The sequence below is a fragment of the Pleurodeles waltl genome, chromosome 11 (genome assembly GCF_031143425.1).
Source record: "Pleurodeles waltl isolate 20211129_DDA chromosome 11, aPleWal1.hap1.20221129, whole genome shotgun sequence".
Taxonomy (NCBI): Eukaryota; Metazoa; Chordata; class Amphibia; order Caudata; family Salamandridae; genus Pleurodeles; species Pleurodeles waltl.
The window spans coordinates 1,011,543,420-1,011,570,453 of record NC_090450.1 but is presented as its reverse complement, the minus strand read 5'-3'; the positions used below and the strand labels follow the sequence as shown (position 1 = coordinate 1,011,570,453).

Genomic DNA, 27,034 nt, shown 5'->3' with positions numbered 1-27,034 from the left:
TGGCTTATGCAGAATTGGGCACATCTGTGCCCAAGAAAGCATTTCCAGAGGCTGGGGGAGGATACTCCTCCCCTGCCTTCACACCATTTTCCAAAGGAAGAGGGTGTCACACCCTCTCTCAGAGGAAGTTCTTTGTTCTGCCATCCTGGGCCAGGCCTGGCTGGACCCCAGGAGGGCAGATGCCTGTCTGAGGGGTTGGCAGCAGCAGCAGCTGCAGTGAAACCCCAGGAAGGGCAGTTTGGCAGTACCAGGGTCTGTGCTACAGACCACTGGGATCATGGGATTGTGCCAACTATGCCAGGATGGCATAGAGGGGGCAATTCCATGATCATAGACATGTTACATGGCCATATTCGGAGTTACCATTGTGAAGCTACATATAGGTAGTGACCTATATGTAGTGCACGCGTGTAATGGTGTCCCCGCACTCACAAAGTTCAGGGAATTGTCTCTGAACAATGTGGGGGCACCTTGGCTAGTGCCAGGGTACCCTCACACTAAGTAACTTTGCACCTAACCTTTACCAGGTAAAGGTTAGACATATAGGTGACTTATAAGTTACTTAAGTGCAGTGTAAAATGGCTGTGAAATAACGTGGACGTTATTTCACTCAGGCTGCAGTGGCAGGCCTGTGTAAGAATTGTCAGAGCTCCCTATGGGTGGCAAAAGAAATGCTGCAGCCCATAGGGATCTCCTGGAACCCCAATACCCTGGGTACCTCAGTACCATATACTAGGGAATTATAAGGGTGTTCCAGTAAGCCAATGTAAATTGGTAAAAATGGTCACTAGCCTGTTAGTGACAATTTGAAAGAAATGAGAGAGCATAACCACTGAGGTTCTGATTAGCAGAGCCTCAGTGAGACAGTTAGGCACCACACAGGGAACACATACATATAGGCCACAAACTTATGAGCACTGGGGTCCTGACTAGCAGGGTCCCAGTGGCACATAACAAACATACTGAAAACATAGGGTTTTCACTATGAGCACTGGGCCCTGGCTAGCAGGATCCCAGTGAGACAGTGAAAACACCCTGACATACACTCACAAACAGGCCAAAAGTGGGGGTAACAAGGCTAGATAGAGGCTACTTTCTCACACAACCCCCCCAAACGAAGGACAATAAGGCTAACCTTGGCCAGTTGAGACTTTATTGTCTAAGTGGTGATAAGTAGAGAGTAGCTCTGCAATAGACTGGTTACTCCCTTTATCATCCACTATATGGTTACTTCCCTGTGGGGATGTAAACCACCCTGTTTGAAGTTTTTTAGCTAAGCAACAATGTGAAGATGTATTTTCAGAGTTTCTATTAGTAAGTTTTAGTTTAGAGCAGTGGGAATTGTCCACTGAACCTATTTGTAGTGATGGAAATGGCAGACAGGGATGCTGTCTCAGAAAAGCCATAGCTGGGCAAAAACTTTGTCCATATGGCTGGAAGAGAGAACAGGGATGCTGTTTCTCTTGGGTTGAAGCAGGGCAGGGATGCTGTCCTATCAGCTCCACACTAGGGCAGGGATACTGTCCTAAGTGTTGTGAGGCAGTGCAGAGTTTCTGCACTACAGTTTCTCTGGGAGGGTTGGAGGGATGCTCCATGTTAACTAAAATGGTGCTCTTTTTCTCACCAATGTTAGTTATCCCACAGAGAGGTACTTCTACCTCAGGGAGTCCAGCTTTGCCAGCTGATGATTCCCTTGGAACAGGTGCCACCCCAGGAGAGGTTTCTCCCACCACAGGAATGGTATCCTGAATGGTAGGGTGGTTAGGGGATACTGTGATACCCTTTTTACCTGTTGATGGAGAGGGATCCTGAGTTTTCAGGCCTTCTCTCCTTTGCTTTTTCATTTCAGTAGAAATGAGAGGGAACAATTCCTCAGGGATGCCCAGCATGGCTGCATGGGCATAAAACTCTACATCAGCCCAACCTGAGGCCTCTAGGTCATTACCTAAGAGACAATCTACAGGTAAGCTAGGTGATACCACCACCTGCTTAGGGCCAGTAACTCCACCCCAACTAAACTGAATTATAGCTAAGGGAAGAAACTTAGTGGAGTTATGGACATCAATAATCTTATACTGTTGTCCAATGATGTGTTGATCAGGGTGCACTAGGTTTTCAGTCACCAAAGTGATACTGGCACCTCTGTCCCTGTAGGCCAAGGCCTCAACACCATTTATTGAAACTGTCTGCCTGTACTTATCCATTGTAAGGGGACAAGCAGCCAGTGTGGCAAGGCCAATGCCACTAGGTGTGACAGAAACTGTCTTGGGACTGACTACCCCAGTTTCTATGATGGACCCATAAGTGAACCCAACTACACCCTTAACTTGACTGTTGCCAGCAGTCCCACCACTAGTACCACTACTGCTAGGGTCACTAGAGCTTGATGTATTAGTGGTGGTAGGCTCAGGGGGTTTACCTGGACAGGACTTATCCCCTGGCCTATGGCCTCTGTTTTTACACACAAAGCACCAAGGCTTTTTAAATTGTGTAGGTTGAGAAGAAGAGGAAGAATTTGTTTTATCCCCACCCTCTGAAGAGTGTTTAAGATTTGAAGTGGGATCTTTGGTTTTACCCTTATCCCCATGCTTATCTTGAGATTTTTCACCATCTTTCTTCTTATTGCCATCTTTGTCACCCCCTGTATGAACTTTTCTGTTCACCCTTGTTCTGACCCATTTGTCTGCCTTCTTTCCCAATTCTTGGGGAGAGGTCAGATCAGAGTCTACCAGGTACTGGTGCAACAAATCAGACACACAATTATTAAGTATATGCTCTCTCAGGATTGTGTTATACAGGCTTTCATAATCAGTAACTTTACTGCCATGTAACCACCCCTCCAAGGCCTTCACTGAATGGTCAATGAAATCAACCCAGTCTTGTGAAGACTCCTTTTTGGTCTCTCTGAACTTTATCCTGTATTGTTCAGTGGTTAAGCCATAACCATCCAGGAGTGCATTCTTAAGAACTTGGAAATTATTGGCATCATTTTCTTTCACAGTAAGGAGCCTATCCCTACCTTTTCCACTAAATGATAGCCATAGGATAGCAGCCCACTGCCTTTGAGGGACATCCTGTACAACACTGGCCCTCTCAAGTGCAGCAAACCACTTGTTAATGTCATCCCCCTCCTTATAAGGGGGAACTATCTTGTGCAGATTCCTGGAATCATGCTCTTTTGCAGGATGACTATGGGGAATACTGCTGCTGCCACCATGGGTTTCTAAACCCAGTTTCTGTCTCTCCTTCTCTACTACAAAAGTCTGTCTATCCAAATCCAGCTGTTGCTTCTTGAGCTTCAGTCTGGTTTGTTCCACTCTCAATCTATTGAGCTCCCTTTCTAACAATCTGTCATCAGGGTGGGTGGGAGGGACATGCCTTGAAACAGAAGTATGGTGAGAATGGACAGAAGGAGACCTGTCCCTTACAGAGGGCACCCTAACAGCTTGGCCAACAGTATAATGTGAGAGCACACCATCAGTATGGTGTGATTCAACCTCTGTACCAACTATGCTAGACTGTCTAGTAATGGGCAGGCTGAGAAGTTTCTTTCCTGAATCTTTTCCTGGGGGAGTCCCTGGATCAGATTGGGAACCATTAGCTACTTTTTCAACAGATGCAGCACTTTTAGCCTTATCTTGTTCTCTAAGCATGTTAAGTAACAATTCCAAGGAAGGATTCTTCCCTACACTCAAACCTCTCTCTATACAGAGACTCCTTGCTCCTTTCCAGCTAAGGTGGTCATATGCAATCTTAGACAGGTCAACATTTTGGCCTTTGCCAGACATTTTTAGAGAGAGTTAAAGTGATAGAAAAAGAGAAAAAAGTTTGTCAGAGCTTTTAGAAAGACCCAGTTTCTGTCTCTCCTTCTCTACTTCTAAAGTCTGTCTATCCAAATCCAGCTGTTGCTTCTTGAGCTTCAGTCTGGTTTGTTCCACTCTCAATCTATTGAGCTCCCTTTCTAACAATCTGTCATCAGGGTGGGTGGGAGGGACATGCCTTGAAACAGAAGTATGGTGAGAATGGACAGAAGGAGACCTGTCCCTTACAGAGGGCACCCTAACAGCTTGGCCAACAGTATAATGTGAGAGCACACCATCAGTATGGTGTGATTCAACCTCTGTACCAACTCTGCTAGACTGTCTAGTAATGGGCAGGCTGAGAAGTTTCTTTCCTGAATCTTTTCCTGGGGGAGTCCCTGGATCAGATTGGGAACCATTAGCTACTTTTTCAACAGATGCGGCACTTTTAGCCTTATCTTGTTCTCTAAGCATGTTAAGTAACAATTCCAAGGAAGGATTCTTCCCTACACTCAAACCTCTCTCTATACAGAGACTCCTTGCTCCTTTCCAGCTAAGGTGGTCATATGCAAGTTTGGACAGGTCAACATTTTGGCCTTTGCCAGACATTTTTAGAGAGAGTTAAAGTGATAGAAAAAGAGAAAAAAGTTTGTCAGAGCTTTTAGAAAGACAGAGAAAAAAACTTTTTAAACTTTTTAGAAAGTTAGAAGTACTTTTCAGCACTTATAAAAGAGTGAAAAGAGGAAATGCAAAACTTTTTGGCTATGTGTATATACACTGACCTTGTTTTGTATATTTTTCTCTTATGAAAAGTACAATGACAAGAGTGGTAAGTAGTCTCAAAGCACTTATCCCACCGCTGCACAACCAATGTAGGAGGCTGGACTGGCTTGTAGTGAGTACCTAGGGGTACTTGCACCTTGCACCAGGCCCAGTTATCCCTTATTAGTGTATAGGGTGTCTAGCAGCTTAGGCTGATAGATAATGGTAGCTTAGCAGAGCAGCTTAGGCTGAACTAGGAGACGTGTGAAGCTACTACAGTACCACTTAGTGTCATATGCACAATATCATAAGAAAACACAATACACAGTTATACAAAAAATAAAGGTACTTTATTTTTATGACAATATGCCAAAGTATCTTAGAGTGTACCCTCAGTGAGAGGATAGGAAATATACACAAGATATATATACACAATAGCAAAAATATGCAGTATAGTCTTAGAAAACAGTGCAAACAATGTATAGTTACAATAGGATGCAATGGGGAAACATAGGGATAGGGGCAACACAAACCATATACTCCAAAAGTGGAATGCGAACCACGAATGGACCCCAAACCTATGTGACCTTGTAGAGGGTCGCTGGGACTATTAGAAAATAGTGAGAGTTAGAAAAATAACCCTCCCCAAGACCCTGAAAAGTGAGTGCAAAGTGCACTAAAGTTCCCCTAAGGACAAAGAAGTCGTGTTAGAGGAATAATGCAGGAAAGACACAAACCAACAATGCACCAACTGTGGATTTCCAATCTAGGGTACCTGTGGAACAAGGGGACCAAGTCCAAAAGTCACAAGCAAGTCGGAGATGGGCAGATGCCCAGGAAATGCCAGCTGCGGGTGCAAAGAAGCTTCTACTGGACAGAAGAAGCTGCGGTTTCTGCAGGAACGAAAAGGGCTAGAGACTTCCCCTTTGGTGGACGGATCCCTCTCGCCGTGGAGAGTCGTGCAGAAGTGTTTTCCCGCCGAAAGAACGCCAACAAGCCTTGCTAGCTGCAAATCGTGCGGTTAGCGTTTTTGGATGCTGCTGTGGCCCAGGAGGGACCAGGAGGTCGCAAATTGGACCAGGAGGTAGAGGGGACGTCGAGCAAGACAAGGAGCCCTCTTAGCAGCAGGTAGCACCCGGAGAAGTGCCAGAAACAGGCACTACGAGGGTCTCATGGAGGTGTGAGGGGAGCAGTCACAGGTGTCTCATGGAGGTGTGAGGAGAGCAGTCACAGGGTCTCATGGAGGTGTGAGGGGAGCAGTCACAGTGTCTCAGGGAGGTGTGAGGAGAGCAGTCACAGGGTCTCATGGAGGTGCGAGGGGAGCAGTCACAGGGTCTCAAGGAGGTGTGAGGGGAGCAGTCACAGGGTCTCATGGGGGTGCGAGGGGAGCAGTCACAGGGTCTCATGGAGGTGTGAGGGGAGCAGTCACAGGGTCTCATGGAGGTGCGAGGGGAGCAGTCACAGGGTCTCATGGAGGTGCGAGGGGAACAGTCACAGGGTCTCATGGAGGTGCGAGGGGAGCAGTCACAGGGTCTCAGGGAGGTGCGAGGGGAGCAGTCACAGGGTCTCATGGAGGTGCGAGGGGAGCAGTCACAGGGTCTCATGGAGGTGCGAGGGGAGCAGTCACAGGGTCTCATGGAGGTGCGAGGGGAGCAGTCACAGGGTCTCAGGGAGGTGCGAGGGGAGCAGTCACAGGGTCTCATGGAGGTGCGAGGGGAGCAGTCACAGGGTCTCAGGGAGGTGCGAGGGGAGCAGTCACAGGGTCTCAGGGAGGTGCGAGGAGAGCAGTCACAGGGTCTCAGGGAGGTGTGAGGAGAGCAGTCACAGGGTCTCATGGGGGTGTGAGGAGAGCAGTCACAGGCTCAGTGAGGTGCGAGGGGAGCAGTCACAGGGTCTCATGGAGGTGCGAGGGGAGCAGTCACACGGTCTCATGGGGGTGTGAGGGGAGCAGTCACAGGGTCTCATGGGGGTGCGAGGGGAGCAGTCACAGGGTCTCATGGAGGTGCGAGGGGAGCAGTCACAGGGTCTCATGGAGGTGCGAGGGGAGCAGTCACAGGGTCTCATGGGGGTGTGAGGGGAGCAGTCACAGGGTCTCATGGGGGTGCGAGGGGAGCAGTCACAGGGTCTCATGGAGGTGCGAGGGGAGCAGTCACAGGGTCTCATGGAGGTGCGAGGGGAGCAGTCACAGGGTCTCATGGAGGTGCGAGGGGAGCAGTCACAGGGTCTCATGGAGGTGCGAGGGGAGCAGTCCCAGGGTCTCAGGGAGGTGTGAGGGGAGCAGTCACAGGGTCTCAGGGAGGTGTGAGGAGAGCAGTCACAGGGTCTCATGGGGGTGTGAGGAGAGCAGTCACAGGGTCTCATGGAGGTGTGAGGGGAGCAGTCACAGGGTCTCATGGAGGAGTGAGGGGAGCAGTCACAGGGTCTCATGGAGGTGTGAGGAGAGCAGTCACAGGTGTCTCATGGAGGTGTGAGGGGAGCAGTCATAGGGTCTCATGGAGGTGTGAAGAGCAGTCACAGGGTCTCATGGAGGTGTGAGGGAGACCAGTCACAGGGTCTCATGGGGGTGTGAGGAGAGCAGTCACGGGCGTCTCATGGAGGTGTGAGGAGAGCAGTCACAGCCTTCTCATGGAGATGTGAAGAGCAGTCACAGGCTTCTCATGGAGATGTGAGGAGAGCAGTTACAGGGTCTCATGGGGGTGTGAGGGGAGCAGTCACAGGGTCTCATGGAGGTGTGAGGGGAGCAGTCACAGGGTCTCATGGAGGTGTGAGGGGAGCAGTCACAGGGTCTCATGGGGGTTTGAGGGGAGCAGTCACAGGTGTCTCATGGAGGTGTGAGGGGAGCAGTCACAGGGTCTCATGGGGGTGTGAGGGGAGCAGTCGCAAGGTCTCATGGGGGTGTGAGGAGAGCAGTCACAGGGTCTCATGGGGGTGTGAGGGGAGCAGTCGCAGGGTCTCATGGAGGTGTGAGGGGAGCAGTCACAGGTGTCTCATGGAGGTGTGAGGAGAGCAGTCACAGGGTCTCATGGAGGTGTGAGGGGAGCAGTCACAGCGTCTCATGGAGGTGTGAGGGGAGCAGTCACAGGGTCTCATGGAGGTGTGAGGGGAGCAGTCACAGGGTCTCATGGGGGTGTGAGGGGAGCAGTCACAGGGTCTCAGGGAGGTGTGAGGAGAGCAGTCACAGGGTCTCATGGAGGTGTGAGGAGAGCAGTCACAGTCTTCTCAGGGAGGGGGTGTGAGGAGAGCAGGCACAGGCTTCTCATGGAGGTGTGAGGAGAGCAGTCACAGGCATCTCATGGAGGTGTGAGGAGAGCAGGCACAGGCTCCCTAGGGAGGTGTGAGGAGAGCAGTCACAGTCTTCTCAGTGAGGGGGTTTGAGGAGAGCAGTCACAGGGCCCCTAGGGAGGTGTGTGGAGAGCAGTCACAGGCTCAGGGAGGTATGAGGAGAGCAGTCACAGGCTCAGGGAGGTGTGGAGAGCAGTCACAGGCTCAGGGAGGTGTGGAGAGCAGTCACAGGCTCAGGGAGGTGTGAGGGGAGCAGTCACAGGGTCTCATGGAGGTGCGAGGGGAGCAGTCACAGGCTCAGGGAGGTGTGAGGAGAGCAGTCACAGGGTCTCATGGGGGTGTGAGGGGAGCAGTCACAGGCTCAGGGAGGTGTGAGGAGAGCAGTCACAGGGTCTCATGGGGGTGTGAGGGGAGCAGTCACAGGCTCAGGGAGGTGTGAGGGGAGCAGTCACAGGGTCTCATGGGGGTTTGAGAAGAGCAGTCACAGGGTCTCATGGAGGCGTGAGAGAGAGCAGTCACAGGCGTCTCATGGAGGTGTGAGGGGAGCAGTCACAGGCTCTCATGGAGGTGTGAGGAGAGCAGTCACAGGGTCTCATGGAGGTGCGAGGGGAGCAGTCACAGGGTCTCATGGAGGTGCAAGGGGAGCAGTCACAGGGTCTCATGGGGGTGTGAGGGGAGCAGTCACAGGGTCTCATGGGGGTGTGAGGGAGAGCAGTCACAGGTGTCTCATGGAGGTGTGAGGGGAGCAGTCATAGGGTCTCATGGAGGTGCGAAGAGCAGTCACAGGGTCTCATGGAGGTGCGAAGAGCAGTCACAGGGTCTCATGGAGGTGTGAGGGAGACCAGTCACAGGGTCTCATGGGGGTGTGAGGAGAGCAGTCACAGGGTCTCATGGAGGTGTGAGGGGAGCAGTCACAGGGTCTCATGGAGGTGTGAGGGGAGCAGTCACAGGGTCTCATGGGGGTTTGAGGGGAGCAGTCACAGGTGTCTCATGGAGGTGTGAGGGGAGCAGTCACAGGGTCTCATGGGGGTGTGAGGGGAGCAGTCGCAAGGTCTCATGGGGGTGTGAGGAGAGCAGTCACAGGGTCTCATGGGGGTGTGAGGGGAGCAGTCGCAGGGTCTCATGGAGGTGTGAGGGGAGCAGTCACAGGTGTCTCATGGAGGTGTGAGGAGAGCAGTCACAGGGTCTCATGGAGGTGTGAGGGGAGCAGTCACAGCGTCTCATGGAGGTGTGAGGGGAGCAGTCACAGGGTCTCATGGAGGTGTGAGGGGAGCAGTCACAGGGTCTCATGGAGGTGTGAGGGGAGCAGTCACAGGGTCTCATGGGGGTGTGAGGGGAGCAGTCACAGGGTCTCAGGGAGGTGTGAGGAGAGCAGTCACAGGGTCTCATGGAGGTGTGAGGAGAGCAGTCACAGTCTTCTCAGGGAGGGGGTGTGAGGAGAGCAGGCACAGGCTTCTCATGGAGGTGTGAGGAGAGCAGTCACAGGCATCTCATGGAGGTGTGAGGAGAGCAGGCACAGGCTCCCTAGGGAGGTGTGAGGAGAGCAGTCACAGTCTTCTCAGTGAGGGGGTTTGAGGAGAGCAGTCACAGGGCCCCTAGGGAGGTGTGTGGAGAGCAGTCACAGGCTCAGGGAGGTATGAGGAGAGCAGTCACAGGCTCAGGGAGGTGTGGAGAGCAGTCACAGGCTCAGGGAGGTGTGGAGAGCAGTCACAGGCTCAGGGAGGTGTGAGGGGAGCAGTCACAGGGTCTCATGGAGGTGCGAGGGGAGCAGTCACAGGCTCAGGGAGGTGTGAGGAGAGCAGTCACAGGGTCTCATGGGGGTGTGAGGGGAGCAGTCACAGGCTCAGGGAGGTGTGAGGAGAGCAGTCACAGGGTCTCATGGGGGTGTGAGGGGAGCAGTCACAGGCTCAGGGAGGTGTGAGGGGAGCAGTCACAGGGTCTCATGGGGGTTTGAGAAGAGCAGTCACAGGGTCTCATGGAGGCGTGAGAGAGAGCAGTCACAGGCGTCTCATGGAGGTGTGAGGGGAGCAGTCACAGGCTCTCATGGAGGTGTGAGGAGAGCAGTCACAGGGTCTCATGGAGGTGCGAGGGGAGCAGTCACAGGGTCTCATGGAGGTGCGAGGGGAGCAGTCACAGGGTCTCATGGGGGTGTGAGGGGAGCAGTCACAGGGTCTCATGGGGGTGTGAGGGAGAGCAGTCACAGGGTCTCATGGAGGTGTGAGGAGAGCAGTCACTGGGTCTCATGGAGGTGTGAGGTGAGCAGTCACAGGGTCTCATGGAGGTGTGAGGAGAGCAGTCACAGGGTCTCATGGAGGTGTGAGGAGAGCAGTCACAGGGTCTCATGGGGGTGTGAGAAGAGCAGTCACAGGGTCTCATGGAGGCATGAGAGAGAGCAGTCACAGGCGTCTCATGGAGGTGTGAGGGGAGCAGTCACAGGGTCTCATGGGGGTGTGAGGGGAGCAGTCACAGGGTCTCATGGAGGTGTGAGGAGAGCAGTCACAGGGTCTCATGGAGGTGTGAGGTGAGCAGTCACAGGCTTCTCAGGGAGGGGGTGTGAGGTGCCTGAGCTCAGCCCTCATCAATCAACCAATAGACACAATAGCCTCAAGGTCCTGCCTTCTGCTTGTCTTAAAAAACATAAAAGTAACTTTTAGACTCTCTGCAGAGCAGAATGCTACACAATCCAAGTTTCTATAGAGGGCTGTGACCCTGAGTGTGATTCTCGCTTGCGGTGATCACCCACTGAGTTCTCTGAGTGAGTTACCTCTCAGGTGACCGCATACCCTGTTCAAACAGCAGTCATTCGAGCACTCTGCAGATCACTACCTTCCTTGGTCTATAAGGACATGAAAATGAACAAAGTGGGGTGGTTTGGACCCCACTTTTTATTCACCTTTGTACTGGTTTGGTAATGTGCACCCTGTGAGCACAGAGCACTTGTTGCAAAACTTATGGTTGAATCAGTTACATGATTTACACTTTAACTGATGTCCCAGCTTCTTGTTATTTGTGATGTTAAGTTATTTATGTTCCACGAGGATCCCCTGTTCTTTTTGTATATTGTTTGGTGCCTGAGCACTGAATAAACCGTGAGTGCTTGAAATGCATGAAACTTTTATTCTAAACTTGCATGAAGGGCACCTGCAAAGCAAGTTCCTTTCTTTGATCACTTGTGCTCAGAAGAGGCTCTTCTGAGGAGTTTTGTCATTTGTTTCATCTGTGACGTCATTCTGGCTGGCTGGATAGAATGGTTTGTAGTTGGAGTTTGAAGAAGCATTTAAAAGCAGCTGCTGGGCATCTTTGAGTATTTTCTTTCTCAATGGTCACAAAGGTATGCTCATGTTGTGACTATGTTTGAAGTTTTCTTTCAACAAACTTTTTAGTTTGTCAAGAATGTATTTTGTTCTATAAAATGAAACAAGCATTTGCAATGCAATAGGTCTTGCGTTTGCTCGAGTTAGAACTATTAGCGCTGTAAACTCCTAACTGGACTTTTCTTGCCACATAAACTGAAAATGAAAAGTAAAACAGTTTCACATAAGGGAGCTAATTTAAAGTGCCATGGCATCAGCGTGAAGGTGACTAATCAGAACAAAAAGACCGGTCCTGTTTTGCCTTTGCATAGTAATAATAAAAAAAAAGTGTGTGATCATGTTGTGTAAAACCTAGAATTCGCAAAGGAGCACCAGGATAAACAATAGAATTAAACTGGTAGTCATGAAAAGTGCTTGATTACTGCCCAGTGAGATTGCGCTGCCGGTACGCTTGACGAGAGCTAAACACCGGAAAAGGCATGACATATGCATGCACTAATGAAATCAAGGGAATTTTAAAAGGCAAGCCCACGAACCAACAAAAGTGATGGGCGTGGTTAAAACCCACAGAGAGCTTGCACGCTCGACCCTAAAATTGAGTAGCCATGGTGTGCAGGGAGTTGTATCCCTTTGTGTGGGGACCATTGAGTGATTTCCATGCCTTTGACAGCCATGACTCACACGGTCCTTCCTTGCCATAAATATGGTGGGACGACCGCCACTGTGACTGGTCGCTCGGTGATGGGCGGGTCATCAAGCCATGTGTTGCTGACAGAAGAGCCAGGTGAGGCTTCGCCATCACCAACCATGTGGTTGCCCATCTCCTTATGCAGTGGGGAGCATAGTGTTTGGAGGGACGGGTAAACCTCCAACTTATGGTGGTTCACTCATTTCCCAAAACTTCAAATGAGTGCCCGTACAGAAGTCCCTGCTTTCATTAAAAAAAAAAATAATAATTGATTTATTCTTGCAAGGTTGCATTTTTCTTTTTAATTTTTGGCAGAGAAAGACAAACACCACCTTTAAGTGACTATAGTTGTATTTTTTTAATGTTTTTTACACTTCTAATGTGTTATATGTTTCTGTAAATACAACCATCTTGTCTTGGGCTTAACAATGCTTGTGTTGTCTGGGTTCCTTTTGGAAGGTGTAGGTGGGTCCCATCCTAGAAGTCACCCCTGGTGAGCTGGAGGATGCTTCCTGGTTGTATTCACCTTATGAGGCTCGAACCTGGGGATAAAACATTGGATTGTTTGGTCTGTTATTGATAATAAAAAAAAACTCATCTCTAAAGATGGGTCTTGCATATACTTTGGATAGTTTATAATGTTATCTGTAAATTAAATGTTTGTACTAACCACCCTTCAGGTTTCGGATGGTTTCCCTGATCAAACAGTCCAGTGGCTGTTGGCAGGGTACCTGTGTAAGGGCATGACCTCCAAGAATACCTGCTGTGTCCTCAGACTGAATGGTGAGGGTACTTTAGAAATACAGTGCTCCTCAGGGATGGTGCCACAGAACATCTGTCATTCTCTGGCCTCCGCTTTCATGCTGCAAGCCCTGCTGTCTGCAGACTCATGATAATCCACTTTGTGTGTTACGCTTCTATTTCCAGTTGGACTCTGGGTTCATGGCATCAATAAAATGTCATTCTGATGGGCATTCTGTATTTTTTAGGCTTAATGTAGGAAAGAAGCCCTATTAGTTGGAACCCTTCAGATGATGGTGTCTAACTAGCTATGTGGATGTGAACATTTTTCGGTTTTGCCTACCCGACAGTACAATCTGGTTGCAAATGTCCTATTCTGTGTGTTGGGCCTGGCCCTTTTTGCAGATTCACCCCCAGACTTTTTGCCTCCTTCCTCCTATTTTTTCAGACCTCCCGCTGTTGGCTCTAGGACTCTGATCACTTTATCACTGCTGACCAGTGCTAAAATGCAGGTGCTCTTTCTTCTAAAGTTAGTATGATTGGCTTACACCTAATTGGCACATTTAATTTACCTGTAAGTCCCTTGTACAGTGGGATCTCTATACCCAGGGGCTGTAAATTAAACGCTACTAGTGGGCCTGCAGCACTGCTTGCGCCACCCACAGAAGTAGCCTTTTAAACCTGTCTCAGGCCTGCTAGCGCAGAGCCTGTGTGCGTAGTTTGCTGCCACAGGGACCTGGCATCTAAATTTACTTGTCAGGCCCAGAACACCCCTTTTACTACATGTAAGTCACCCCTAAGGTAGGCCCTAGCTAGTCCTATGGGCAGGGTGCTATGTATGTAGAAGGCAGGACATGTGCCTGGTTGTGTGACCTGTCCTGGTAGTGACAAACAGCCTATTTGGTTTCTCACTGCTGTGAGTGCTGCCTTCTCATAGGAGTGCACTGGAAATGCCCTGTCTTACGTCTAGGGGGCATGGTCTGATTTATGAGGGGTAGCGCAGGCATGTTTGGTATTGTTGTAATGGTAGTGAGAAATGCTGCTTACTGGTGTAGGTGGATTTTTTATTATCATTACAGAAATGCTACTTCTAGAAAGTGAGCATTTCTCTGTGGTTTGACTCTGATGTTTTGCAGCTTGACTCCAATCCACGTCTGGGCAGAGTGACAGCTGGGCTTTGTGCATACTTTTCAGACAACCTGTACACGGGGGTGGAGGTGTCACAGAGGTGCATCTGCATATTGCATGGTCTTCCTGGGCTGAGAGAAGGGGAGGCGGGGCACACATGCATCTGTAAAGGCTGTGCATTGGCCTCACACAAAGGGTTTACCAGAACTGATGCGTGGGGCCTGTGCTGGAGGAGAGAGGGGACACTCCCAGAACCAGTTGTAACTGGTTGGAACCTCTTCTCACCCTCTTTGTTAAACCTTTGCAAAACTGAGTATAAATACATGGGGTTTTCCCCATGAAAGAGAAAGACACTTGACACTGAAACATACTTGGAACTGGACACAGAATGCTGGAGGGGCTCACCAGGATCCGCCTTGGACCGCTGCTGCTGTGCTGACCTGTGACCTGCTGGGTAACTAGGAGGAACTGCCACTAACTGCATCCACCATGTGCTGGCCTTCTGCTGGGCCCTGCTGCCCTGTGCACCCCTTGTGTCCCCAGAGGCTGGGTGCTGTGGCCCCTGCCCTCTGCAACCTTTGAACTCCATTGCTAAGCGTGAGGAGCACTTTCTTTTCTCTGCTGGAGTGCATGAAGTAACGCTCTGCAGGATGCCCATGTCACGCTGTGAGAGCGTCTCGTTTTCTACTTGGTTAGCACTGTGAGAGCGCCTTATTTGTTCCCCAAAGCGCCCTCAAGAGTGCTTCGCCACTGTGGAATCACCGCCGCGACCAGGGCGCGTGAAAAAACAAGTGCGTCGAAAGCGTGCCGTGACCTGTGCCCCCAGGGCACCACAGAGTGGAGGCTGGAGCGAGCGCACTTCTAGCGGTGCCAGTGGGGCAAAGCGCGCTCTGAGGAGCACCCCTGGGGCACCAACCGTCCCCCACTATTGGGTGTTCACCGCTGCGGCCCCGGCTGGCTGCAGCTGACTCGCGCACCAGATCGGGTGGAGGACGGGTGGGTAAGGAAACCTTATTGGAGGCTCCTCGCCCCACCGGGCCCTTTTTTGTTTCCTGAGGAGACCTCATCGGAGGCCCCTTTCCCCCCACCGGGCCCCTAACTCCCTGCAAGAGGTCACGGGCGGGGGGAAGCCTCATCGGAGGATCCCCCACACCTCTTGGCCCTTATGTTGTTGCTCTGCTCCCACAGGAGGACCGTTCGTGGCCCTGGGTGCCCTACAGAGACCTTGGGCGCTCTAGTTTGGGCACAGGCCCCAGGAGGGCCACTGGATAAAAGCGAAGAGGTGTGTGTCACCCCCCAACTATAAAACGGCCCCCGTTTTGGCACCAAGGAGCGCCCGGGCCCCCGTTTTCCTGGTGGCAGCTGAGGTGCCTAAAACATAAAAAGACAGGTACCATTTTAATGGCCCGTGTTCGTTTTGGGGGCTTTCTTCATGTGGTGTTTCCTGAGACTTGTCATATCGTTTTCTGATGTTCCTTATGGGCATGCTGGAAATGTTATGCTAACCTGTTCTTTTTATGATGTGCCATATGGTTGCTAATGTTCCTATTATGGGCATTTATGCTAATCAGTGTTTATGCCCTGCCGTATGTATTTCCTAATGTTCCTGGTCTAGGCATTTATGAGGCTCTTATGACGTGCATTATTGTAGTAATGTGTTCCTGTGTACTGCTTATGTTGCAGAATAATGAGTAACCTGTGTGTTCTAGGTGACTACTGATGATTTCTGCAGGTAACAGTACTGTGTATGTTCTGGCTACTGCTTGGGTAGCACTGACATATTGTGTTTGGTCTAATGATGTTGTGTACAATACAGTTAATTTTTATATAACTTAGGGGGTGATTCTGATTCTGGCGGGCGGCGGAAGCCGCCCGCCAGAATTCCGCCCCCATTATACCGCTCCGCGGTCAGAAGACCGCAGAAGGTATTATGAGTTTTTCCCTGGGCTGCCGGGCGGTCTCCAAAAGACCGCCCGCCAGCCCAGGGAAAAACTCCCTTCCCACGAGGATGCCGGCTCGTAATCGAGCCGGCGGAGTGGGAAGGTGCGACGGGTGCAGTGGCACCCGTCGCGTATTTCAGTGTCTGCAAGGCAGACACTGAAATACTTTGCGGGGCCCTCTTACGGGGGCCCCTGCCGTGCCCATGCCATTGGCATGGGCACGGCAGGGGCCCCCAGGGGCCCCGCGACCCCCCCAGGGGCCCCGCGACCCCCCCCCTACCGCCATCCTGTTCATGGCGGCTTTCCCGCCATGAACAGGATGGCGGTAGGGGGGGTCAGAATCCTCATGGCGGCGGAGCGCGCTCCGCCGCCATGAAGGATTCCCCCGAGCAGCGGTAAGTCGGCGGGAGCCCGCCGACTTGCCGCTTCTGACCGCGGCTGAACCGCCGCGGTCAGAATGCTCGTGGGAGCACCGCCAGCCTGTTGGCGGTGCTCCCGTGGTCAGTGGCCCTGGCGGCCACCGGCCGCCAGGGTCAGAATGACCCCCTTAGTGTTGTGTTTCCTTTGTGGTGGGAATAGTGTGTCTTGTGTGTGAGTGCTGTGCAATCGCATTACCCATTGCCTCTGGGATAGGCCTGACTGCTCATGCCAAGCTACCAAGGGATGAGCAGGGGTTATCTTGGACGTGACACTCCCTCGCCCTGGCTAGAGTGGGGGGGTTCTGCCTGGCTTAGGTGCATACCCCAGCCAACCAGAAACCCAATTTCTAATTATGGGCGTACCAAGAGCTTACAGTGGACTTACAGTCCGCTCGATGTTTACCATTGATTGGCTTTCCAGTCACTCTTATGTGTTTGCTTCTTAAAGGGAGGGTTGATGTGAGTGAACCTGTCTGGGTCACGAAGAGCAGCAAAAGAGGAGAAACACAGTGTCCTGCCCTTATCTAGTCTTTTCTCAGTACTGTTATGTAGAATGTTACTGAATTTTAAGTATACATTGATGTCCTCCATCGAGTGTCAGCTTATAAGCAGATGATATAGCACTGGTGCAGTGGATCTCGCCCATCAGATCTTGTTTTGTACCTTAAAACTTGATGCAACCAACCACATTCAAGTGCTTGTAAGTCATGTACTCTTACACGTAAAAAAACACTACAAAGCCAGTAGGTCTGGCTGTTTATTGGAGGAAGTCTGATAATTGTTGGGAGACTGTGTCTCTTGCTCTCCACTGTGTTACAACTGAGATCCTAAATGAAGCCACGTACTGGCCAACACTTTAAAGACGCTGCTGGTGTGGCCCTGTTAGAAATGGGGTCTTCGGTTGAAAGTCAGGTTACCCCCTGCCCAAACAAGGGCCACCACTCTAGTCAGGGTAAAGGAGAATCACCCTCAGTTTACCACCGCTTACTCCCTTGGTAGCTTGGCACGAGCAGGCAGGCTTAGCTTCAAAAGCAATGAGTAAAGTATTTGTAACAACACACACAGTAACTCAGTGAAAACACTACAAAATGACAGAACACAAGTTTAGAAAAATAGGTAATGGTTATCTAAACAAAACAAGACCAAAATAACAAAAAGCCAACATACATAACTCAAGATATCATTTTTAAAAGAATGAGAATCTTAAATCCTTTAGAAAGCAGTGAGAACGTTGTTAGCGTACAAAAGTACCTGAGTAGCGTCAAAAAACACCGCACGGGCGAGTGTGCGTCGGAAAAGGCCAGCGATGCGTCGATTTCTCACTCGCGAGCGAGACCGTGTGCCGTTCCTCCTCCAGTCGGGTCAGCGTGCGTTGTTTCTCCTCTCCCACAAGAGAACCGGACAGGCACCTCTGGTCTGGGCAGGCTTTCTGTTGTTTTTCTGCAGCCAGCGATGTTGCGTTGAAAATCTGGTCGCACGGTATCACAAAACCACGCTGTGTGAGGTTTGCTTCATCATTAACCTCCATTGGCGGGTGTTGCTTGTCGTTTCTCCAGCCGTGTTGCATTGATCTTATAGCCGCGATGCAGGTGGAGCATTGATTTCAGACGTGAAGCCGACGGCGCGTCATTTATTAGCCACGTCATGGATGGTGCACCGAAAATTTCCCCGCACAGCAGTCTGTGCATGGAGTTTCAGTCTTTGTCTGCCAACTTCACCTTTCAAGGGACCTTGAACTGGATAGGGCACCACTTGGCACGGCAGGAGTCTCAGCAGAGAGTCCAGGGGAAGTCTTTGATGGCTCTGAGACTTCAACAACAGTAGGCAAGCTCAGCTCAAGCCCTTGGAGATTCTTCACAAGCAGGAATGCACAACAAAGTCCAATTGTTGTCCCCTTTCACAGGCAGAAGCAGCAACTGCAGGATAGCCCAACAAAGCACAGTCACAGGCAAGGGCAGCACTTCTCCTCAGCTCTTCAGCTCTTCTCCTTGGCAGAGGTTCCTCTTGATTCCAGAAGTGACCTCATTTTCTGGGGTTTTGGGTGCTCTTCTTGTACCCCTTTCTGTCTTTGAAGTAGGTCTCCTTCAAAGGAAAGTCTCTCTTGTTTGTGAGATCCTGCCTTGCCTGGGCCCCTGACACACACCAGGGGGTTGGAGTCTGCATTGTGTGAGGGCAGGCACAGCCCTTTCAGGTGTGAGTGACCACTCCTCCCCTCCCTCCTAGCACAGATGGCTCATCAGGATATGCAGGCTACACCCCAGCTCCCTTTGTGTCACTGTCTAGAGAGAGGTGCAAACAGCCCAACTGTCAAACTGACCCAAACAGGGAATCCACAAACAGGCAGTGTCACAGAATGGTTTAAGCAAGAAAATGCCTACTTTCTAAAAGTGGCATTTTCAAACACACAATCTCAAAACCAACTTTACTAAAAGATGTATTTTTAAATTGTGAGTTCAGGGACCCCAAACTCCACGCCATCCTGCTCCCAAAGGGAATCTATGCTTTAATCATATTTAAAGGCATCCCCCATATTAGCCTATGAGAGAGATAGGCCTTGCAACAGTGAAAACCGAATTTGGCAGTATTTCACTGTCAGGACATAGTATATGTCCTACCTTAAACATACACTGCACCCTGCCCATGGGGCTACCTAGGGCCTACCTTAGGGGTGTCTTACATGTAAGAAAAGGGAAGGTTTAGGCCTGGCAAGTGGGTACACTCGCCAAGTCGAATAGGCAGTTTAAAACTGTACACACAGACACTGCAGTGGCAGGTCTGAGCCATGTTTACAGGGCCACTAATGTGGGTGGCACAACCAGTGCTGCAGGCCCACTAGTAGCATTTGATGTACAGGGCCTGGGCACCTCTAGTGCACTTTACTAGGGACTTACCAGTAAACCAAATATGCCAATCATGGAAAGCCAATTACACATACATTTTACATAGGAGCACCTGCACTTTAGCACTGGATAGCAGTGGTAAAGTGCCCAGAGTAACAAAAACGGCAAAAACAGAGTCCAGCACACATCAACAACCTGGGAAACATAGGCAAAAAATTAGGGGAGACCACGCCAAGGATGCCAAGTCTAACAGGCCCCCTTTGTTGGACAGACTGCATTAGCAAAGGTAAGCTGTACCCTCGAAGCGCAGTGCTATATACAGGAGGCAGAAGATGGAGTTTGCATTGTAAGTGGTGAACTCAAAACTCCTGCTTCACAAAATGTTGCACAGTGGACACATTTGACAAAGCGCCATCATTTTGGTTGCATCTTTTATAAGCCTATGCGCATGCATGTCTTTACCTTGTGAACAACCATTTTTTACTCAGCGATATGTTTTTGTGACACCAAAGTAGAACAAATGAATACTTAATGGTGATTAGTTAATAGCACTGTCTTTTTTGGCAGACTGAGGCATCCAGTGATCACCCAGTTCTTAATTAAAAAAGCCATAAACAAGCAAGGTATGTATTATGTAAGCAAACAAAATAGCTAAAAACACATAGGTTCTCAGTTACAGACTATAAATCATGTATTGTGACATCTGCAGTATTTCAAAAGGACTGCTTGATGCCTCTTCACCAAAGCTGATGAGAGCACAAATGGGGCAGTGTAACCATCCACAAATGCGTGGCCTTGGAGGCCAACGCATTGAATAGTGGCAAACCATGAAAAAAGACAAAAAACAATGTTTGGGGAGGACTGACCCTGAGCCCACTCTCTGTCTCTTTACAATATTTTATTTGTACGTATTTCAAGAAACGATTATGTAATGTCTTCCACACACATAATGTAAGACCCAATGCACGTAGGTGTTTTTAGGTTGGAAACGGTCCGATTTGCAGTATTGGGTCGTTTGCATTCTTAAAAAAGCCTTTTTGGATGTACAACCCACATTTTGTGATTCGGTAACATATTACTGAATTGCAAAATGGGTTTGCGTTCAGAATTAGGAAGGGTGTTCCTTCGGAATAGCGACTTGGAGTGGTATGTGTGAATATTTTGCAACCAAAATGTGGTTGCAAAAAATTCACATTTTACCGACTCCTTGGAGGATGTGGTAAGCCATTCACCAATGGGGAGGGACCCCTTTTTAAGAGGAGGTCCCACTGACCACTGCCTACTCTTAAAAATGAAAAGAAAACTTTTCAGTTTTCTTATTGAAACTCAAAGGAAAACGAGCTGCATTAAAAAAAAAAAAAATCTTTATTTGAAAAGCAATTACAGACATGGTGGTTGGCCGCCCCCAGCAGGCCACCATCTCAGTGATACTTGTCCATTCCCATTGTGTCGAAAAATGCAACATACCTCATGAATATTGATGAGACCGGTCTATTTGTGACCCACTGAGAATTGCTAAATGTTTAAGACACATTTCTAAATTGCTGTCTGTGATTTGTTAGTTGCAAAATGCAAATATTTGCAGTTAAGAAATCGCAAACACATTTTTTGGCACATCTGGCCCCTAGTCTGTAGCCAGACTTAAAAACAGTATTGTACCTTCTGTGACATAAAATGTCATAGGGCTGTGGGATCTGTAGGCATCAGGACTCTCGCACAGTTCTTCGTGGACATGTTCATGCATACCCCCGGGTTCTGCTCATTTACCAGTTCTGGATGTGAACCCCTTTCAGGAAGGCTGAGGCCATCATGTGGGTGTTTCATTCGCCTCTTTAAAGCCCCTGAAAAGTGTCACAGGTAACAGAATGCAGTGGCAATCCTTGAAGACGGCTGTGATTTAGTCAGCTGAGCCTGCAAACTATATACTGTATACATTTTCCTTTACAGACTGGTGATTTAATAGAATGGGTTATTTATTTTGGAAAATGTTTTTTCTCACTCGCCCGGTTTCGGAAAGTTCATCCATTTACACTCCAGTTTAAACAGATGTGTTTCCCATGAGTGCCTAGAACATTCAGCTTTGCACTGGGTTGTCCTGCAGGCTTACAAGCTGCATTGTGTAAAGAGGTGGTAGAGGGACACTGAAGAGGCGCCTTGAAGCCACCAGTTCACCTGGTGCCGCCATGCAACACGTGGGAACCACCAGGTCTCCTCAGGCGTCAAATGGGTTGTCTTTGGTTGTTGGTGGAAAAACAAAACAATACGAGGGATCAGCCTGCAAGTTTTAATCTCATGGCACTGGTGGCCGCACGTGGTAGCCCCATCGGAAACAAATGAATGTCAAGGGGCAGAAATAGAAGATACTGAGCAGTGAGATGTTGGACGAAGCAGCACAGAGCAAATGATTACTTCACTAGCATAAGTTAACATAGATCAGAGCGACATTGTAGCTTTTTTCTATAACTAATGCAACTGGAGATTTAAGTTTTAAGAGGTAAATAATGAATATTAATGACTAAGGATTACAAAAATAACAAATTATTTGAAAAACGATTTTTAGATCACAATACTAATAGCAATAAAACAGGGTAACAGTCAGCACTATGGATTGCCCTTAGAAACCTTGAAGTGAAATGACATTTATTCCCAATTGGCGTTTACTCATAGCCTGATTCCAGACTGAGCCATGAGAATGGCTTGAGATACTGCGCGGGGTTGACCTCTTCGATGGGCTGTCTTCTGAGTTGTGGTGCTGTGTTGAATGGACCTCTCCGGAGGGATGTCTTCTGAGTTGTGGTGCTGTGTTGAGTGCACCTCTTCAGAGGGATGTCTTCTGAGTTGTGGTGCTGTGTTGAGTGCACCTCTTCAGAGGGATGTCTTCTGAGTTGTGGTGCTGTGTTGAGTGCACCTCTTCAGAGGGATGTCTTCTGGGTTGCAGTGATGTGTATGGTGAACCTCTTCAATGGCATGCTTTTTGGGTTGCAGTGTTGCATGGGGTGGATCTCTTCAATGCGATATCTTCTGGGATGCAGTGCAGCTTGGGGTGGACCTCTTCAATGGGATGTCTTCTGAGTCGTGAGGCTTCATTGAGTGGAACTATTCAATGGAATGTCTTCTTGGATGCAGTGTTGATTGGGATGGACCTCTTCAGTGGAATGTCTTCAGGGTTGCAGTGTGTGTTGGGTGGATCTCTTCAATGGGCTGTCTTCTCGGTTGCTGCGTGTGTTCGGTGGGCCTCTTCAATGGGCTGTCTTCTGAGTTGTGCTGCTGCGTTCAGTGGACCTCTACAATGGGATGTCTTCTGGGTTGCAGTGTTGCGCGGGGTGGACCTCTTCAATGGAATGTCTTCTCGGATGCGGTGTGTGTTGGGTGTAGCTCTTCAATAGGATGTCTTCTGGGTTGCTTGCGGTGGACCTTTTCAATGTAAATCCTTCTTGGTTGCAGTGTACATGGGGTGGATCTCTTCAATGGGATTTCTTCTGGGTTACGGTGTTGCATTGAGTGAACCTCTTCAATGTCATACCTTCTGGGTTGCAGTATTGCATGGGGAGGATCTCTTCAATGTGATGTCTTCTGGGTTGAAGTATTGCGTAGGGTGGACCTCTTCAGAGTCATGTCTTCTGGGATGTGGTATTGCATGGGGTGGGTCTCTTCAGTGGGAGTCTTCTAAGTCGCATGTGTGTTGGGTGGACCTCTTCAATATTATGTCTTCTGGGTTGAAGTATTGCGTGGGGTGGACCTCTTCAGTGTCATATCTTCTGGGTTGGAGTGTGTGTAAATCCCTTCAATGGGGTGATCTCTTCAGTGGGTTGATTTCTTGGTTGAAGTATTATGTGACCTAAATTCCTTCCAGTGGGATGACTTCTTGCAGTGCTGCATTGAGTGAACCTCTTCAATGGGTTGACTTCTGGATTGCAGTGCTGTGTGGGGTGGACCTCTTCACTGGGAGATTTCTGGAATGCAGTGTTGTGTGGAGTGGACCTCTTCACTGGGATGACTTCTGTTGTGCTTCTAAACATGCAAACATTTTCTTGTCAGTGGTAGCAATAATATTAATATTGTGCCATCACATCTGGGTAATTCATAACTACGGACCTTGAATCATTTGACTCAACTTAAATCACCAAAAACAGATCCATTATCATCACAATTCTTCAGTAGGAGGTCTGGATGAATTAGTCACTGTTCATAAACATGTGGAAGTGTGCAGAACGTACGGCCCATTACAGATTCACTAATGATAACCCCAAAAGAAGTAATTTTGAGCTGTTTCTCCTGTTGATTCCATACATTTACACCCAAAGACTTGCCCAACTCATTGAAAAGGGTTAGATAAGATGAAATGAACTGCAGTGTGTTCCACTCACTGGTTTACAGCAGTAGCCGTCTGCAGACCTTGTCGTTACCGTACATGTTTCCATCTTTCATAATTGGGTCTCAATGTGGGACTTTGCGCAAGTGATTGACCATCATTAATAAATATTGTGCTTAATGGACATAATTGACATGTGAGAGTTCCACAGCAGTTGTTACAACTACTGTAGTGCACCAGTGTGCCTCCAGTATAACTGGGGTAACCAGCAAGACACCGTTTAACTTTTTAAATCTTTAACCATTAGCTCAAGCACCAAAAAAGATTCAAGGTTATGAAGAACTAAAAGATAGCAATTAAGAGATTAAAGCCATTTTTCTGCAGGTGTGTAAAAAATTAGCACTTGTATAGCGCACTACTCACCCGTTAGGGTCTCAAGGCGCTGTACTCATACCGCTATGGAACCCCTCCTGGCTTTTCCCTGTGAGGCGCCTACTCCTGAGCACCCCCAGGGTGAAGCCAGGCATCCAAGCGCTGTTGGGGCCGTTGTGGAGATTAAGCAAGCTATTGCCCAGAGTTGCAGAGTGGGACCCATGAATTAGATTAGGCACCGAGGCGAGAATTATCTGGTCAAGGGGAATTGAGCCCAAGACCTGCCGAAGCGGGACTTGAACCCTGGTCTTGAGCCAGATCTCTGCTTCAGTGTCTGCCGCTCTAACCATTGAGCCACACTTCTCCACTGTGTAGTATTATAAATCCAAACTAATCATCTCTATAATCGCCTCTTTGATTAGCAAGACTTTTTTGTTTATGTTTAATAATTGGAATATTAAGGGAAGTCATCTGACTGAAGCAGTGTCTCATTCAAGGAGACCTTCTGAAAAACTAAAATACTGCTGGTGAACCCTTCCCCAAGGATTTCCCTTAAAATGTTCTAAGAAGCTTCTCAGAACATCTCAAGGCAGATACAGAAAAGGAAAGAGTTCCCTAGAGGTGAGACATGTGGTTTTGTGCCCCGGGGTGGCCATATCAAGATGTTTCCGGGTGGCTATTGGTGCTCAGTAGACTCTGCCCCCATGACGAATGACCTGATGATGGAGTTTCACCAGTAATCTAGTCTGGATCAGGCCAGCATTCACAGGGGTCTTACAGACGGAAGTACCCCATCCTGGCAGGGGTGATTCTTTAATGAATAAAATAAACTTGATAATTGTGTGAAGTTAAGCATATCTTTACCTAATGGTGCAGTATAAAGTCCGAATGTTCTAGAACTGGTGGTTGTGTTTCATGTGAGATCACCTGGGCACCCCTGCCTATTGGCTCTGCCTTGTCATCCCTTTTGTCTTAATTTACTTATTAAGTTTAGGAGTAAAAGTTTGTGTGTAGGTAGTCAGGTGCGGTCCTTTGAGCTCCGCCATGGATTAACATTTTGTTCTGACACACTCTTGTTAAGTGCGGGAGTAAGATGTTGACACGTAGATGTTCAGGTGCGGTCCTTTGTGTTCCACATGGGTTGTCTCCTTCTGAAATTGTTGCTGCGGTTTAGTTTTGTAGCCCTGAGTATTTCTGTGAGGTCAGGCGGTGGTCTATGTGGTATCATCCTGGGCCTGGGTTGTTCTCGGCATATTATTGTTGGTTTTCCGTAATTGACACCACCAACTTCTCTATTTGGGTCACATCATCAGAAACCTTTATCTTGTGTTCTTTTAAGATACTAAACACATTTGACGTGTGTCCGATATTAATGCACGTGTGGTGCCCAGCGCTGGCGGTGCACACGCTATGTGGCGGCAGAGGCTCTCCTCTTCTAGTGCAGATGTCTTTGGTTTGTCTCTAGAGAGCAGAGCAGTGGCACCAAGGTGGGAAGATGGAGGACAACCAGCAAGGGACAGACCACAGGCTTGGCAATGGCTGCTGGTGGCATGGCGCGCTCCTGCGTACTCGATGCTTGTGGTCACTCATGGGTAAGGTGCCACTTAAACATGGCCACTGCCAGTTTGTTGACCAGTGTGGATGTTCTTGTCGACTCCTCACTGTAGCCCTTCCTGCTCCATAGACCCTCACAGTTTGCCTCCTTAATAAATGTTACACAAATACAAATTTAATCGGGCACATTTAGTGGCTGAAATTGTTGATTTCTTTTTTTATTAGCTACATATAATTTCATTTAAACATCCAGGCGTCGAGTGTCAAAGTTAGTCCAAAGTGTAAAACTGATTGTAAGTGTGAAGTGTCTTACGGGGGTACGCACACTTTGTGTTTGATTCACTAAGTGTGAAACCTACAACTGCCCATGTTACACAGATGTGTGGTGTACGCTGTCATGCTTGTGATACATCCATGTCTTTAGACCGAGGGATTTTACTGGAGGAGTGTCGTCACACCAGTGCTCAGTTTGTAAAAATACGTAAGTGCCAGCGCCCTCGTCAGGAGGCCACTGCAGCTTGGACCACCATTGCCCCTGCCAGCACTGCCACCAGCACAACCAACACAACCTCTAACCATCCAACTCCTACAAGTGTGACAGTTCAGTCTATTATAGGAGTCCAAAGCTACAAGAATGGCGTGGGCGGCATATATTACTCATTTTTCAAAATATATATAGAATTAGTAAACATCTGTTGTTGTGCTTATTCTAAAAAAAAAAAATCAGGCAAACAGCACCACCATGTGGCAGACTGTCATAAGTGCCGGTACTGACAACAAAGTGTTGGTGCCGAGCACAGGAAACCACCGGCTCAAATTAAGCAGTGCGTCACACAAATTTCAGACTGGGTTTCACGCAGTCTTTACACGTCTAGCTCACACGTGAAATGTGGCAGCACATTAATGAGAGTAGGACCGTGCACCAGACTGTACACTATTCGTGGGATGAGTGTGGGAATCTAATAGACATGTCCATGCAAAGAGCCAATCAAAAGATATACTTCAACCCACCCACCCCTGTGCACACATGTAGTGATAGAAAGTATTTCTGTCGGCCTTGCTTGTGAATTCCATGAACACACTTGACATTTCAGCATATGTGAATAGCTCGCATGCAGTTAAGCAAGCACTCTTATATTACAACTAAACATGAACTCGAAGAGTAGATCGGAAGTGCATTGGCTGATCCTTCTCTGTCCGGTGAGTCACCACTACCCAACAGTGTCCTCTCCAATCAGTATATCACTGTTCTGGTGTCTGCAGGTGTGGTCTCAGCACTTGCAGGAGAGTTGCAGCGTGGCAGTTCTTGGAAGTCAACCCCTTAGTCTGGTGGTGTTGGCATCAATGTATGTCAGGTTGGAGGTCAACCCCTTTGTCTGGTGGTGTTGACATCAATGTATGCTGGGAAAGGGATTCTTGGAGTCAACCCCTTCACCTGATGGTGTTGGCATCCATGTATGCTGGGAAAGTCTGCCTCTCCAGGTGTCCCAGAGTGCAGAGAATGATTGATGCACTTTCTGTGACTGTTGTTGGTCTGGTCCTGTCCAGCTTCCAGCTCTTCCAGCTCTTGGGTTACATTATTTTCACGTTGTTAAAAACTGACGTCACTGATAGCCGGAGCATGGAAGCAGAAGCTCATTTGTGTCAGATTGTGCCATTGTCCCTCTGAGTGGATGCGGGTCTGGAAGGCGGTGGTGTTGTGGTTTGCCAGAGCGCAGTCATCATTGGGCCTTGATTCTCCCATGTGATGGCCGAGAGGAATTGCCTGTTGTCTTCCTTGTCATCGCAGGATTAATTGCACAGTTTTCAGCCTCTTCTCCTCATCCAGCTTTGGCACTCTGATAATGAGCGGGCACAATGCGCGTCCCCTGCGGCATGGCGG

General features: G+C 49.0%; 1 protein-coding gene across 1 annotated transcript in view; it reads left to right on the top strand.

Moving 5' to 3' along the window:
* GLT1D1 (glycosyltransferase 1 domain containing 1) overlaps positions 1 to 27,034 on the top strand; it is a 472,314-nt gene that overhangs the window by 403,333 nt on the left and 41,947 nt on the right. The gene's annotated exons all lie outside the window — the stretch shown is intronic.